The 15,022-nt window shown below is 38.6% G+C and overlaps 1 pseudogene; it reads right to left on the bottom strand.

Moving 5' to 3' along the window:
* Positions 1-4,735: 4,735 nt before the first annotated feature.
* Positions 4,736-6,302, bottom strand: LOC119916547 (annotated as a pseudogene).
* Between the last annotated feature and the right edge of the window lie 8,720 nt (positions 6,303-15,022).

Genomic DNA, 15,022 nt, shown 5'->3' with positions numbered 1-15,022 from the left:
ACTGGCGGAACAGCCACCAGAGGCAATTCGGGTTCAGTATCTTGCCTAAGGACAAGGAGATTGCCACCAGTTGGTGAATATATATTTAAAGGAGCTATATGTAAGAATTGGCCCCCTGTTGAATTCATACTCCAAACAAATTTTGGACAGCATTTCAGCATTTTATCGTAAGAAAGACGGAAATGTGCAGTCCCTCCCAAAGGTTTTTTATTCCTCCTGCTAACTAGCAAACATATTAATGCTGTCAGTAAGCTTATATAATTAGCTACCTTCAAGTTCTGGCTAAATCGCTAACATTAGCAACATCTGTTTACCACTCTAGAAAACTGTTGCAAGTTCAGCATTAAATTTCATCCCTTTACTTTACCCTTTTCCAACACCAGTGATAACTCTCGATTTGATTCTATTTCTATAACGTCTTTGTTTACAGCTCGATGGGGTTTCTCTCCCTTGGGGAAGCACTACTTCTTCATCCTCTCATGTTGGACTGAGGGCAGAATGGATGCTACAGAGACTCACTTTGAGGTTTTCCTTAACAAAATAAATAATGCATAACATGAGACCATTGACAGCATCCATAACATGAGGATCTATTTAACATATTTTGTACTGTGTGTTGGGAGGAAAAGATTGGTATTTTTTCAGTATTGGTGGGATCCGACCCTCCCAAAGAATGCATGGTTACGCTCATGGGAGTTCACATTGTTCACGCATCTACATCTACATTTACATTTACTCATTTGGCAGACGCTTTTATCCAAAGCGACTTATATTTGAGGAACAACATACAAGCATCAACATACAGATCTACAACTGACAACACATACTAGTAAGAGCTCACAGTACATATCACATCAATGGGGTAAATAGGGAAGGAAGTAAGAGTTAACAAAAAAGTGCAATCAATACAAAAAAAGTGCAATCAAAACAAGAGCATTGTAGGGCTTAGAAGAAGAAGAGCACAGGAAGTGCATGTTAGAGGTTAGGAGTTAGAGGTGTTATAAGAGGAAGTGTTCTCGGAAGAGATGAGTTTTCACGAGCTTCTTGAAGTTAGAGAGGGACGCCCCTGCTCTGATGGCGTGTGGTAGCTCGTTCCAACATCATGGTGTCACAGATGAGAACAGGGACTGGGATTGCTTTGTGTGAAGGGATGGCAGAGCCAGGCGGCGTTCTGAAGGAACGTAAGTTTGTATTATGGAGTTTAGGTAGATGGTGCAGACCCAGTCGTCACTCTGTATGCAGCATTAGTGACTTGAATCTGATTCTGGAGGCCACGGGGAGCCAGTGAAGGTCACTGAGTAATGGAGTGACATGAGTCCTTTTGGGCTGATCAACAACCAGACGTGCTGCTGCGTTCTGAACCATTTGTAAGGGTTTCACCGCACAAGCTGGGAGACCTGCTAGGAGGGCGTTGCAATAGTCGAAGCGATCTCTGTGTTGTGTTCTTTGGTGATGTTTTATTCAGCTGTTAAAGTGGCAGTTATTTCATTTCTGTAACCTAAGATCTCTTGTTGCACCCGCCACAGTGTCCAAAATACTTTACTTTTGTTTAATAGCCTGAGTTTTGCCTCTTTTCTGGTTAATTGCAGAGGATGGCCGCTGTATATTTATTATTCATAATCAGTGGTTTGCACAGGCTGTAAAATCTGTTCACACAAATGGACTTTATTGTTGGTTTGGACATCAGGGCTTGGTGGCGTGATGTTGTTCCACTGGTGCTGTGATATTTTGCAGATTGACATTGGAATTTAAGATTTCCCCCCTTTAACTGAAGGATATTTCTCTATATATCTTTACTGTAAAGTTTCTATTTCTAATGCAAAACAAGGTCCCCCGGTTAAAGGTTGGATGATGGTGGGTCGTTTTGGTTTGCATTTTATAGCTCTTTTAAGGTTCTGTCTGTTACTTGTGTTAAATCTGCTGTGAAAAAGACCCAATGTGGTCTCTTTAAAATATGTCACTGCCTTTAACATAACCTCATGTTTGGTGTTCATTCATTGGACTACTAGTGCTCATTCTTCACACCTCCTCAAAGTCTAATTTTCTTTAAAAAGTAAAAACAACAATCTGTCAGTGCAGAAGAATTACGTGAACTTGTTGGTTCGACGTAAATCACATTGTTTCAAGGATTTTCTACAATGAGGGTGGATTTTTTAAATTTATTTTCTAATTTCAAGATTCAATTCCAGAAAATTCTGGAGACACATTATTTTTTGTGATTGAAAACCGGCTGAGATATTCTGCATTGACAGACTTGCTAAAACTGGAGTTTAAAAGAGTTTTGGCACTTAATTACATATATATGGACTAAAGTCACACAAAACAAGCCTTCTTTCTCTCTAATGGACGAAGTATTTATGAGACAGCAGAGTGTGAAAAGCAATCTGACACTTGCTCTTTTCTTGTCTCTCATTTAAAAAGTACTGCAGGATTAAGAAGAGAGGCAAAGATGAGTATATCAAATGGATATAAAAATATAAGATAAATTTGATTTAAAAAAAGAACGAGTTTTTTTGTATTTGTTCATTAGAACTGACCCCTCCTCTACCAGATTAAATATCCATTCTAGTGATGTTATAAATGGCTTTGACCATCCGCTAATCAGAAGACTGTGGTATCCCCGGCTTCTCCAGTCTGCATGACGAAGCGTCGTTGGGCAACATACCGAACCCCAAAGAGTGTGTGTGAACGTCAGTTCCTCTCTGATGGGAAGTTGGCACCTTGCACGGCAGCCTCTGCTATCACTGTGTATGAATGTGTGTGAATGGGTGACTGTAGACACACAGTGTAAAGAACTTTGAGTGGAAGACTAGAAAGGCGTAATACAAGTACAAGCCATTTTCCATTATACCTCCGTGTCTTATTCCTTTAAGGTAAATCTTGGTGAAAAGCAGAAAGCTTTGGGCAGTTGGTGTAACCTTTTCAGATGCTGTCTCAGAAGTTAAGAAAACAGTAAAATAGTTGAAATCAAGTCATTTTGGGAATGCAAGGACGTGCTGGTGAGGTCAGTCTCATCTTTATTGGTTTAATACAAAGAAACTGATTTAACTTTTCCCCGTCAAGCTGTCCTTCAACTTGAAGGCAACAGGTAGGGCTCAGCTGTCAATATGTTGAACTCTCTCTGAGGTTTTTTTCTTTTACTTTTCAGGCAGCTGGGATCCTTGGGGATATAAAAAAAACCCCGCAAGGCTGGTCAGAATATAAACGGGGAAAAACTACTTATTGCAAAACATGGAATTTCTAATCTAACTTGTTGACAATGAGGAAAATATGGAATAACATCAGCCTTGTCCTTTTGTCCTTCTTTGTGCTGCTATGTCATCAAAGGATCCTAAACACACAGGAAATAACAAAGCAGCACATGGTGTTCGACTCAGGTCTTCACTTTATTGACTGTTTACTCAAGAGAACCAACATAGCCAACAGGTGCTGTAGACAATGTGGAGTGTCAAAACTACATGAGCGTACAGGTCAAATAAATCTGACACTGATGTTATGTCAGTAAACCAGCGAGGCTTCAGCTCTTTAAACACATCAAGGACAAGAAGAGTTTTCAAGAGTGGCACATGTTCCTTGAAAAAACAGACAAAAGCTCACATCTTTGAAAATGATAGTAGAACTAATTGTTCCCCGTTTAACTTCTCATATATTAATAGTGATAACTTAAAAACACAGAAAAAGAATAATTCCTAAATTAACAACCATAATTACTGTCAAGTGTGCGTACTTGACACCAAACCTTTCATGCATCAAAGCTTAAAAGGGTTAAAATGGTTTTAAAAAAGTCTAACAAATACATAGTATTCAGATGATTCAAGGTCACCAGACTCAGCGTGACCTGAAAACCCCAGTGAGTCAAATGTTCTATTTTAATATTTTAATATAACTTATTCACTTTTCCTTAAACCCGTGACCCAAGTTTGGGGGGTCATATAGTTTTTATTGTACTTATTTTATCTCAAACCAAAAAACAGAGAGCCACGAGCTGAAGCGTAAGGAGTGGAACTAACACTATCTTCATCTGCTCTAACGTTGGCCTGCCCGGCTTAGCTTATAAGTGCTGGTAGCTACTGTTACTATCAAGGCCAAGGGGTGCTATATCAATAGCAATATATATATTTTGGGGGAAACAAAGGAAAAGCTCTTTTCAGAACTAGAACTAGAACTGCTCTTCTTTAGATTAGGTAAAATCTACCATTTGTTACCAAACTGCCTCACCTTTAAATCCCTTGTAAAAATTAGATATATTGCTTTACACTAGAAACAAAAAAGCATAACCATCTAGACTTAGTGTTGCTGCTTTAAGAGTTTTTTTATACTAATCGTCTGAACAAGGTTGTATTAAAAAGAAATAGTAGTCTGATTTTCATGTTGTACTATGGGGAAATCGCTGAACTAATATCAAGGAAATTACACTACAATTTCTTACTTGGTCACTTGATTTTCTATAATCACTTGTTTAAACAAAACGAACATTTTAGGCTCGTTGTAAGGAAAAGAAAGACTTACAACAAATAAAAATCTTTCTTCTATGGAGACCTACCACTATTACAAAAAAGGCTTTAAATATACTGATTTTTATTATTATTTGTATTACAATAAAGCAGTGAGATGTCAAGTTACTCAGTCAGATGAAAGTGTATTTTGATACAGTGTCAAAAATGTGCTAAAGCTCCCCTTGTAAAACTCAAGGTTATTTCCTAACATACTTGTCGTAATAACATAAAATGTGGTCTTAATGTCCTGTAAAACACAGAATCCCTTGAGGAGAAACCAAAATCACTGCCAAAGAGTCTGTAGTTAGTATCAGACTACATTTTAGAGCAATTTTATCTGACCACTTTGGGACGGCTTTGGAAACCCAACCAAGAAGCCCGGGTTAACGGTCTCATCGAATTTGGTTCGGAAGGTGTGGAGGTGACTCGCTGTGTTAGAGGAGGCCATGTAGAAGGACAGAGTGCCAGCAGGCCAGTCCAGATACACTCCTCTCTGGCAGATATGGATAAAACTGCCGTTTTCCGGACTTCCTGACTCTTTTGCTCTTTTGTTGCTCTCAGAAAGAGTAATGGCTAGATGTCCAAGATGAGGGTTACCATCCATACTGAAATTTATGTTCATGTCACCACTGAACATTTACTATATTCATAAATAATCCTGCATTGATTTTACAGAAAGGATGACTTACACAAAAGTAATTCTCTACTGTCTTGCATGGTCTTGACAGGAGGCGTGCGAGGACCTCTAAAATCATCAGTGATTAGGATGCTCTCGCTGTAGTAGTGCACACCTGCTCCTTTTTGGTTCAAATTTTCTTTTGCCGCTACAAGGAAACGGACACAGCGGTTGTCCAAGTCTTTGGCAAAGTTGCTGAGGTGTACTAGTGGCCATGTACTGGTGGATTGAGCTTCTGAGGATTTAGCACCGATGTAGGTAGATCCATGAAGGCAGTTAACACCTTCAGGTAGGGGTCATAGTCTCCAAGATTGGTGAAAACAAAGTACACAGCATGTTGTACTTCTGAATCAAGAAGGTTTCTGTATAACTCAGTCTGACCTGAAACTGTTTTGGGCTTTGCTCCTGCTATAATATCAATGCAGGACCTAACAACAGAAGTTTCTTTGCAATGGTCTGTTGCAAGTTTAACATGTAATCATTAGATGTGGTTTGGAAATTGCACAGCTTTGTTTTAATCTGTCTTTCAGACAATCGTTGCATCTAATTTCCAGTTGCCTTATGGCTTCCAGAAACCTTCCAGCTTTCCTAAGCATCAGAGTGCTGCTATCAGCAACCACTTGAGGTGCTTCAGAATAAACATTTGTTAGCGGCACGAGCCACACGTTCGTCGCTGCTCAGATTCTTGGATTTCTTTGTATCGTTCAGATACTTGGCAGATCATCCGACTTCCACCAGTCCACACAGGAAACTGGCTTTCAAAGAAGCTTCAACATCCAGCAGAGAAGACTTGTCGTTAATGGAATCAGATGCATTGATTTCAAATACACAGCTGGGCTAAGGACAATTAATTGCGGTCTCTTGTAGAACTTCATCGTCCCACAATGTGAAACCTACAAGTGAGTAAAACAATCAACCTTCTGTTAAAGTAGAAAAAGCAATGCTTTATGAATATTGTTTGGGGAAAGAGTATCTTAAAAAGTAAATCTCCGTGTCTCAGGTTTGTTGCAGTTGTGTTTGCAGACACCCTGCAAGGAATCTGTATTGGACTGGTAACTGACTTTGGTGCCCTGAGTAGGAACTGGTTTGCCAGATATGATAGAGTGCTGCTGAACTTCCTTTTTAGCCATGTTAGCGGCGTGGATTCAGGGATGGCGGCAGTCTACCACTTTGGTCTAGACTGAAATATATATAATATATATATCAACAGGTATAGGATGAATTGAAAATGTTGTACATGCATGGTCCCCAGAGGATGATGCATTCTGACTTTTCCTCTAGTGCCAACAGTAGGTTGACATTTGTGATTGTGAGCGAAATATCTGAAAACTGTTGATGGATTAAAATGCATGAAATTCATAGTCAGTGTGAACTGTGGTAACTTTTCATCCAGGTTCAAATACTATGATCTATCTAACAGTTTGATTTTCTTTACATTTACAGTCTCACAGAGCTGTTAGCATGACTAAGCTTAAGAAATTGACTTTTCTTTGTTCCTAGACAAAAGACGTATCATACTTTTATGCAAGGATGTCATGGTTTGAGGGAAAGACAGCTAATTTTAAACCCCTCTCTCCTTGTCATTGTAAATTAAAATAATGTTCCAAACACAAAAAATCTTCTGCTGCAGTATATAATTGTGCTCTTCTTTACATATAGTTCTTGGACAATTCTTTAATAGTAATGACTATATACTTCACTAGTGAAGATGTATAGCTAATTAGCTGCTAACACTAGCAAACTAAATCTTACAGAACTTACAGCAGAATTCAAATCTATTCTCTGGCTATTGAATTAAAGGATTGCATCAGCTGGGACAGATATATCTTCATAAGAATAAATATAGTGTCAGTCTAGATTTACCTGGGATCATTTTATCTTGCTATGCATCATACAGTGCCCCAAAAATGGTCGACCCAAAGCAGCGACCACCAAGATATCTGAAGACATGACTCAGACCTGGTGGGGAACATCCAACAGCATGAGTTGACGTAACACTCAAATTATTAGTGTTGTAGGTTTATCACAGGGGAAGACACAAATATCCTCCTGCACACAAAGTTCACACGATTCCTCTGATCTTTGAAATTTGAAAGCAGTAATTTCATAGTTTTTGCTTTGTAAAACATTCTACTGTTCAGTAAAAGTCGTAGCATCTCTCGCTGTCCAGCCAGTTTGTCCTCACCTAGTGAAGTTGTGTAGATCAACAGAGTTGTGTGCGAGTCTTCTTGACTTCCAACTGGAGCGTCCAGTCTGGTGATCTGTGATGCCTTGATGCTGATTTATATCCTGTGGCATGCTCCCTCCAACCAACTCCCCCCCCTTTCTCATCTCCCTCTCACCTGCAACCTGTAGATTTTGTCCTGTGCACAAAAATTCTCTCACAGCTGTGTTCCATTTTAGTAACTTTGCAACGCCTGAATTTTACATGCAAAGCTTTTGAATGTCTGCTCTGGCCAATTATTAGTTATTAGTTTAGTCACATACATATCTTCTTCTAAGCTTACAGGCAAGTGTTGCATTAAGCAGCCTTAGCCCCGCCCCATCCATCTCACTCACACACCACAGTGACTCTGACAGCTGGAAAACGAGCTACAACAGAAAATGGAAAATCAGAGTTTAACTGAAATGCAAGCAAATGTGAAAAAGTAACCGACTCGTTCTGTAGTAGCAGTAGTACCAGGGCCACAGACGCTGAGACCGTGAAGAGGAAGGTGCCGCAGCACTCTTCACGCGTGAAAGAGTAGACAGAGAGGACAGCAAAGCCACAGACAGTGCAGCTGAACATTGATTCATTTGTGGCGGCCCACCTCAACATCAACGCTGAACGCCACGTATTGATTTGCGATGTTTTTTTTTACTAATCCTATTAAAAATGTCTGCAGAGCTGCGCGCAGCGCACATATTCGCGCAGCACCTGATCTCTCTCCACTACACAAATCTCTCCAACACAATGCAGTTAATATCGTGGGACATGTATGCAGCAAAACAAAAAAATTATTAGTTAAAAACTTATTGAATATTTAGTAGTGAGGAAATTTCATGAATGGACTTTTTGCACAGAAAACAACCTTTCACAGTACCACGCTTGAATTCACTGAGCTCCTGAGAGCGACCCATTCTTTCACAAATGTTGTAGAAGCAGTCTGCATGCCTAGGTGCTTGATTTAATATACCTGTGGCCATGAAAGGGATTGGAACACCTGAATTCAATGATTCGGAGGGGTTTCCTAAAGCTTTTATCAATGTAGTGTATATTAATGTAGTCCCAAGCCCAAACTAGTCGGCACATAAACGATAACTGTAATATGCAATACATTTAGAAAGGACTGAGCAGCTAAAAAGCTGAGACCCACAAAGTAAAAGCACAATAGGTGTAAATGTATTTTCAAACTCACAAATATGAACATATTTAACCTCAGGTCATAACAGACAAAGCTTTCTATCCAAACCTCTGAAATATCTAAGCTTGGTGAGAAGATTAACAGATTTTACTAAAGACATGCAAAATGAAAACAAAATGCTAGACTGGTTTTTAAATGTGAGTCTTAGGTGTGTGTTTTTTGTGTAGGAGTGTCTGACTGGCAGGTGAGTGAGGCGGAAGTTCAGAAAAGAGATCCAGGGAGATTTGTAACAGAATGAGTTGGCTGGCAGAGGCAGAAGTCCAATTGAAGATGTCTGATGACAAAGAATAACAGATGTTACAAAGACAGGTAGACAAACAAGCAGAGGTACTGGTCACAAGCAAACAAGTAAGCTGGTATGCTATGCTAGACATCCTAAATATGGTGCAACAATCTAGCAGGAAAAGGTAGTGGCCTGGGCTTTTGAAGGGATGCTGATTGGGCTACATGACAGTCAGGTGTGTGGATGCTGATTGCAGGCAGGTGAGGAAAAGGCGCCAAACCATGAGCGCCATAGGTAACGCCTACAGCCACCGACTGAAAGGGAGGGAGGGAGAGAGAGAGAGAGAGAGAGAGAGAGAGAGAGAGGGACACAGACAGACAGACAAAAACCAAAACACACCACCAAAGGAAGGTTAAAATAAAAATCAATCCCGCCACATTCACCCAAAGGCAGAAAATAAACAACACTTGACAGACGTCACGGCAGGCCGGTCCTTACATTTGATGTCTAAATTGTATTTGAGAAGACATTTTAAGTTAAACCTTATCTTGATTATATGTTATTTATTATTTTTAACAGATTTAAATAGATTAAAGCAAATCTAAACTAGTCACGTACACAATATCTGTAAGATGAGAGTAAGTAAGTAGTTAGTAAGGACTGAGCCACGCAGAAGAAGCATGTGTATTTAGAAACATTATATCTGTCAGAAACATGAACAGAAATAACCTCAAGTCACAACAGACATGCAAAACTATTTACACAAACCTCTGAAATATCCTCCAAGCTTGCTGAGAAAATTAAATGATTTTACTAAACACATGCAAAATAAAAACAAAATGCTAGGCTGGTTTTCAAATGTGATGAGCTGGAGGTGTGTGTTTTTCGTGAGGAGAGTGTAAGTGTGGGAAAGAGGGAACACCCTTGACACGGTAGGTTTTTTTTAGGAATGGTGTGACACTTTGATGGATCACCAGTTTGACAAGTGGTGAGTTTAAAAGTGACATATTTTTATTTGCCTACACAGTACTGGTTAATTTCACACCAAATAAACTAACAGTGTCAATCAAACAATACACAAAGTATATTAACCTTTTTACACCTACGTTATGTAATGATGTTACTTTCAGAAGTGGATCTTGTGTTAAGATCTCCCCAGTCAGGAATGAATTTTTAGCTGTAGAAACTGTTAATACTGCTAATAATACAATAAAAAATGTAATTTAAATTGATAATGTCACAATTTGCCTATAACTACCCTAACCTGTACCTGTCAGATGCTTAGGACCTCACGTGGAACACTTTTTAAAGGAAGTTACAACAATCCTCACCCTTGTCAGCCATCGGTGAGCTAGCTGTGGTTCAACTTCAGCAGTGTCAGTACTAAACTTGGTCTAAAAAATTACTTTCTTACTTGTAAATCTCTCTGGTCAACCCTTCTTGTAGAATATTGTGCTGTTACAACCACCCCCGGTCTTCCCTAACTTATCAGATATTGTAATAATATGTCAAAATCAGATTTAGATTAATAACCAAAAAATAAAAACATTAAGTGCATTTCATGTGCCACAGCAAGGACAAACACATCCACAGACATTTGTGTGATGTGTAATTTTTAGTTTGGCCCATGTCCCGTCCTCTCACATGTAGGGGGGCAGGGTTTACAACCTATACTGCTGCCAGCCACCAGGGGGTGATAGAGATGTTTTGGCATCAATCTTTATTTTACAATGCTCAGTTTTGCTTCACTTCACACTGCCTAGAACTAGCAAATGCTTAATTTATTTTGGATATCATTATAATGTTTCTAGTAAAATGTACAGTGTATCTTTATCATTCTTACTTGTTGCCATTTCCCTTCACCAAGAGGCACCTAGAGCATTCCTTTGAGATAAGTGTAAATGAGTTTCCGATTTGTGCCAGAGGCTGTGTGACGATCAGGGCTGAGGAGCATTTTAAATCAGGATGCTCTGGGTTGTGGAGATGCATGTGTCTGCAAATTATGTGTATTACCAAATGTGCAAGCGACAAAGTGAGTATTTAATATTTTAGGACACACCTTTCATACATTTATTGATTTTAAGCTTGGGAAACACAATAACTGCTTGTCCAGACTTTGGCAGAACTTAGTTTTTACCTCAGTTTTGCCACAGATAACTGAACTGATTAAAATCTTTTTTTTTTTCAAAGTCATGTATCTCATACATCCAGAGTTATGAATTCTGCTTTTAGCGAGTTAGTTTTTCTTGGCTCTTTTGTTGTAACAGCTATGAAGTGAGGTCAAATTATATGTTACCAATATTTATATATACAGTATTTTGAGAGTGTTAGAAATGCTTCTCTATTTCCTGTCAGAGTTTGTAAATATTTCCAGGTTTACAGAGCAGTTTTATAGTTTCTCTCAAATGAGTGGCCACAAAATGCCAGACATTCCCCCAGGGGGAAAACACTGCAGTGAATTTATTGCAGCAAGCCTCAGAAATACAGCTGTGCTGCAAAGAACAAAATTCTCCATGAGGGATCCATAAAGGTTCATCTACCACCTCCTTTGTTGCTCTGTAACAAAAGGCTGAACCAGTCGGTGGGAAGAAGAAAGCAGCACGCGGTGTTCAACTCAGGTCTCCAATTTATGGATTTTTTTTACTCAATGAGAGAACAAACATATTTAACAGGTGTTACAGTAGATGCTGAAACAGACTTAGACAGCGCCATTTCTATGTTAACATACTGACAAAAGAAATCTGACACTGATGTTAACACATCTTCCAACCAGGTGGGTTTCAGATTTATAAACACCAGCTTTACCCCTGCAACATCCAACAAAATACTCTCAACAGTGACTCTTCAGAACATCTAGGGGACCATGGGTAATGACTTAAGTGGACGTGACTGGAACATGATGCTTATTTAAGAAGAAAAGACAAAGGTTCAAAGGGTCTTTCAAAAAGAAGAACTATTTTCCTGCTTCCCAAAAATAATTAGAATCCTGCTATCACTTAAACACATGCAAAACATCTCTACAACTACAAAATAATAAGAACAATTCCTAAATAAACAAGAAACACTTGGGTGATGGACAGTGCTGCTAATCACTATGTATGCAGTGCAGGTCTCAAAAGCTTGTCAATCACAAGTAGATATGCTAATAAAAGTTAATTATTTCTAATAATTCCATTTAAAAGCAAATATGTTTGTCAACATCCTTGACTTAATAATACCGTATAAGGAAACTTGAAAGCACCATGGGAAAAAGGTCTATTTTACCTTATTAATATGCAAATATATATATACACATATTAATATTTTCTCTTGTTGTGCTGTCTGTCTTAATTTTTCCCCCTCACTGTAGGCATTTCAAGAATAATTCCTGTTTATTACAATTTAGCTCTTATTTTTGTAGCCTGGGAGGACCTGAACAACATTAATATCGTACTTGAACACATTACTGTCAGAACTTGCCGATCATTTTAAGATCTAAACCACTTTTTGGGTGGTAGGTTAGCACAGCTGAAATGTCGTCATTTTTCTGGCTTGTTAAAAACACACTTAAAGGCAGTTATTAACTGACTTTCTTTTTCTACTGCCATGTGAAGAACCGTCAAACGATTAGTCCTGCCACTATCATGCAAAGCTTTCAAGCTATTCATCATTTGTACTAGAATCTGTACCACCTCATTCATGGTGAGAATAAATTGATAAATGTCAGTGAAAGTCACTGTGTGAAAAAGTACTGTGTATAATTACATTAATAATTATTTTAATCTAACTCTCAGCAAGAAAGCAAATACAAGCATTTCCCCAAATTTTGATGAACTATTTAACATGCTTAATTTAATTCTGTTATTTAAAACTTCCAGCAGGTCGTACAGTTGTCTAAAGCCAGGAGAGGACACATTGGAAATGAACTACATCACTTCTTTTTGTCACATTTATAATATATAGTTTTAACATAGTGCTTATGGTTTGTTAATATACAGTACTGCGGCTCTGCTTATTAAAAAAAACCTCATGGGAACATGACCTTTTGATAGATAACAGCAGCTGTTCTCAAACTTTTTCACACCGAGGATCCCTAAACTGACATAAAAATAAGATATTGTCCCAGGAACGCCCATCTGATAGGATTTTTGCTTTTAGATGTTTTGGTTACAGAAAGGGTCTTAAACCCATGACCAAAGTAGTGATACATTCTGTCATTGTGTGACTTATAGATAGAATTATAATGTAAATAAAGTGTTGCTATTTTGTGCTGGAGACCCCCTTTGATAACCACTGGATTACAGTAATCGCACGGTAAGAAAGAAATGCTAAAAAATACTACGGTTTATCAGCATTTCAAAACACAAATGCATGAAAAAAAAATTACGATGAGTCAGTTGATGTAATGCAATACATTTAAATCGCACTGCAAACTACAGCCTCCAAAATAATCAAAAAGCTGAATCAAGGGGTCACAAAGAAAGTTTCATTAAAAGTAAAAATGAATACCTTTTTATAAAGGTAGGATTTATTGCAGGGCGGTTAGACTGAGCACTCTAAGGCAGTAGACAGCAGAGAGATAGACTGAATATAGCATCTAACATAAAAGGGCAAAAGGTAAAAAGAAATATAATAAATATTGAAGAAGCTGACTGACCAGAGTAAATCTCTTTTGCTAGATATAGTCTCCAAAGAACGCATGTGTTCACCAAGTTATTATTCATCAGGATGCCCACATGCTAATAGTGGATAATTGCTCCATCTTGCTTCACATTTTCTATAGTCGTTACAAGGAACTGGACAGTGCGGTTGCTCATGTCTTCGGCAAGTTTGGAGAAGACATGGGCTTCCTCATCATCTCTGGTATGTTGTCTATGGCGTATCAGTAATCTTTTTCTTTGGATTTCCAGTTATTTTAAGTGATTTCAAGTAATCAGTTAACACCTTCAGGTAAGGGTCATGGTCTACCACCTATGTGAATACAAAGCAAAAATCATACGTTTGACTAAAGAAGCGCACTCATCATCTCATCGTCATCAACTATTTGGGGCTTTGCTCCTGCTATAATAATATCCATGCAGGACCTAACGACACTGATCTCTCTTTCTTCACATTCCATCCACATCTTAAGGCTGTCGATGTTGAATGGTGATCTGAGGTTGTCTTTAAAAACTTTCAGCGATGAACTCTCATCTTCCTCTCGACGCCGGAACGACAGAAGTTTATTTGCAATGGTCTGTTGGAAGTTGAACATGTAATCATTAAACTTGGTTTGGAAATTGCACAGCTTTGTTTCAATCGGTGGAAACAGTTTCACTAGTTTTTCTTCCAGACAATCTAATTTCTAGTTGCCTTATGGCTTCCAGAATCCATCCAGCCTTCCTAAGCACCAGAGTGCTGCTATTCAACACAGGGGCTTGTGTTATATATGTATGCATAAGATGGAGTCAACAAACGAAGTTGGATAGAAAATTAAAAAGTGCATATGCAACTTCTCATGAGAACATACTTCACAGGCCTGACTCGAACCAGTGACTTTGAGTACAAGAGGCAGACACGCCGATGAGGGAGCTAAACCCCGTGGCCACTGCTACACCAGTGGCGGCTGGTTAAAGATATTTTAGGGGAGGCTTTGCCATATCCAGTCAGTAACCATCCCAATACAATTTAACACAAACTCCAGTGCTTTGTGAAATAGTCAAAAATGATTTAATGCCAATATTATATTATTATATTATATTAGCGTACAAAAACATAAACAGTAAACATAAACACAGAAAGACATACAAATTTGTACTTCAGTACAGTAGGCCTACTTAAGTTACTGTCCACCACTGGAAATAACCATATCTTAACACTTCAGAGCTGCCTATAAACACTGCTGTTGTTCTCCTTGTTAATGTACCATAGAACAAGCACCAACTGGGTGGAAATGTCAGATGTCTCATTTGCCTGAATATCAAGATATTCTGCATTTTATACTTCCTACAGAATGTAATCTTTAAGAACTGACAGCTTGCAGTCCAAAAGTTTGTTTTGCACATGTTCGTTTTGTCTTTGAGTTGCCTTTGAAAACGGTAGCTGTCTTAAGGTGCTCCTCCAACACGCTGTACAGCGAGGCAACAAGATCTACTGAAAACGCCAGGGTTGTCAGATGATTCGGTCTCATTGTTAACTCTGCCTAGCATGGCTAACTTCACCATGTGATCCATATGTGCCCTCGTAAAGTCGTGTTTCTTAATCT

Source organism: Micropterus salmoides, unplaced genomic scaffold (assembly GCF_014851395.1).
Source record: "Micropterus salmoides isolate LMB-PRFRI ecotype aquatic unplaced genomic scaffold, ASM1485139v1 Ms_hic_scaffold_21, whole genome shotgun sequence".
In the NCBI taxonomy this organism is placed as follows: domain Eukaryota; kingdom Metazoa; phylum Chordata; class Actinopteri; order Centrarchiformes; family Centrarchidae; genus Micropterus; species Micropterus salmoides.
This window is presented reverse-complemented; position numbering and strand designations above follow the sequence as displayed.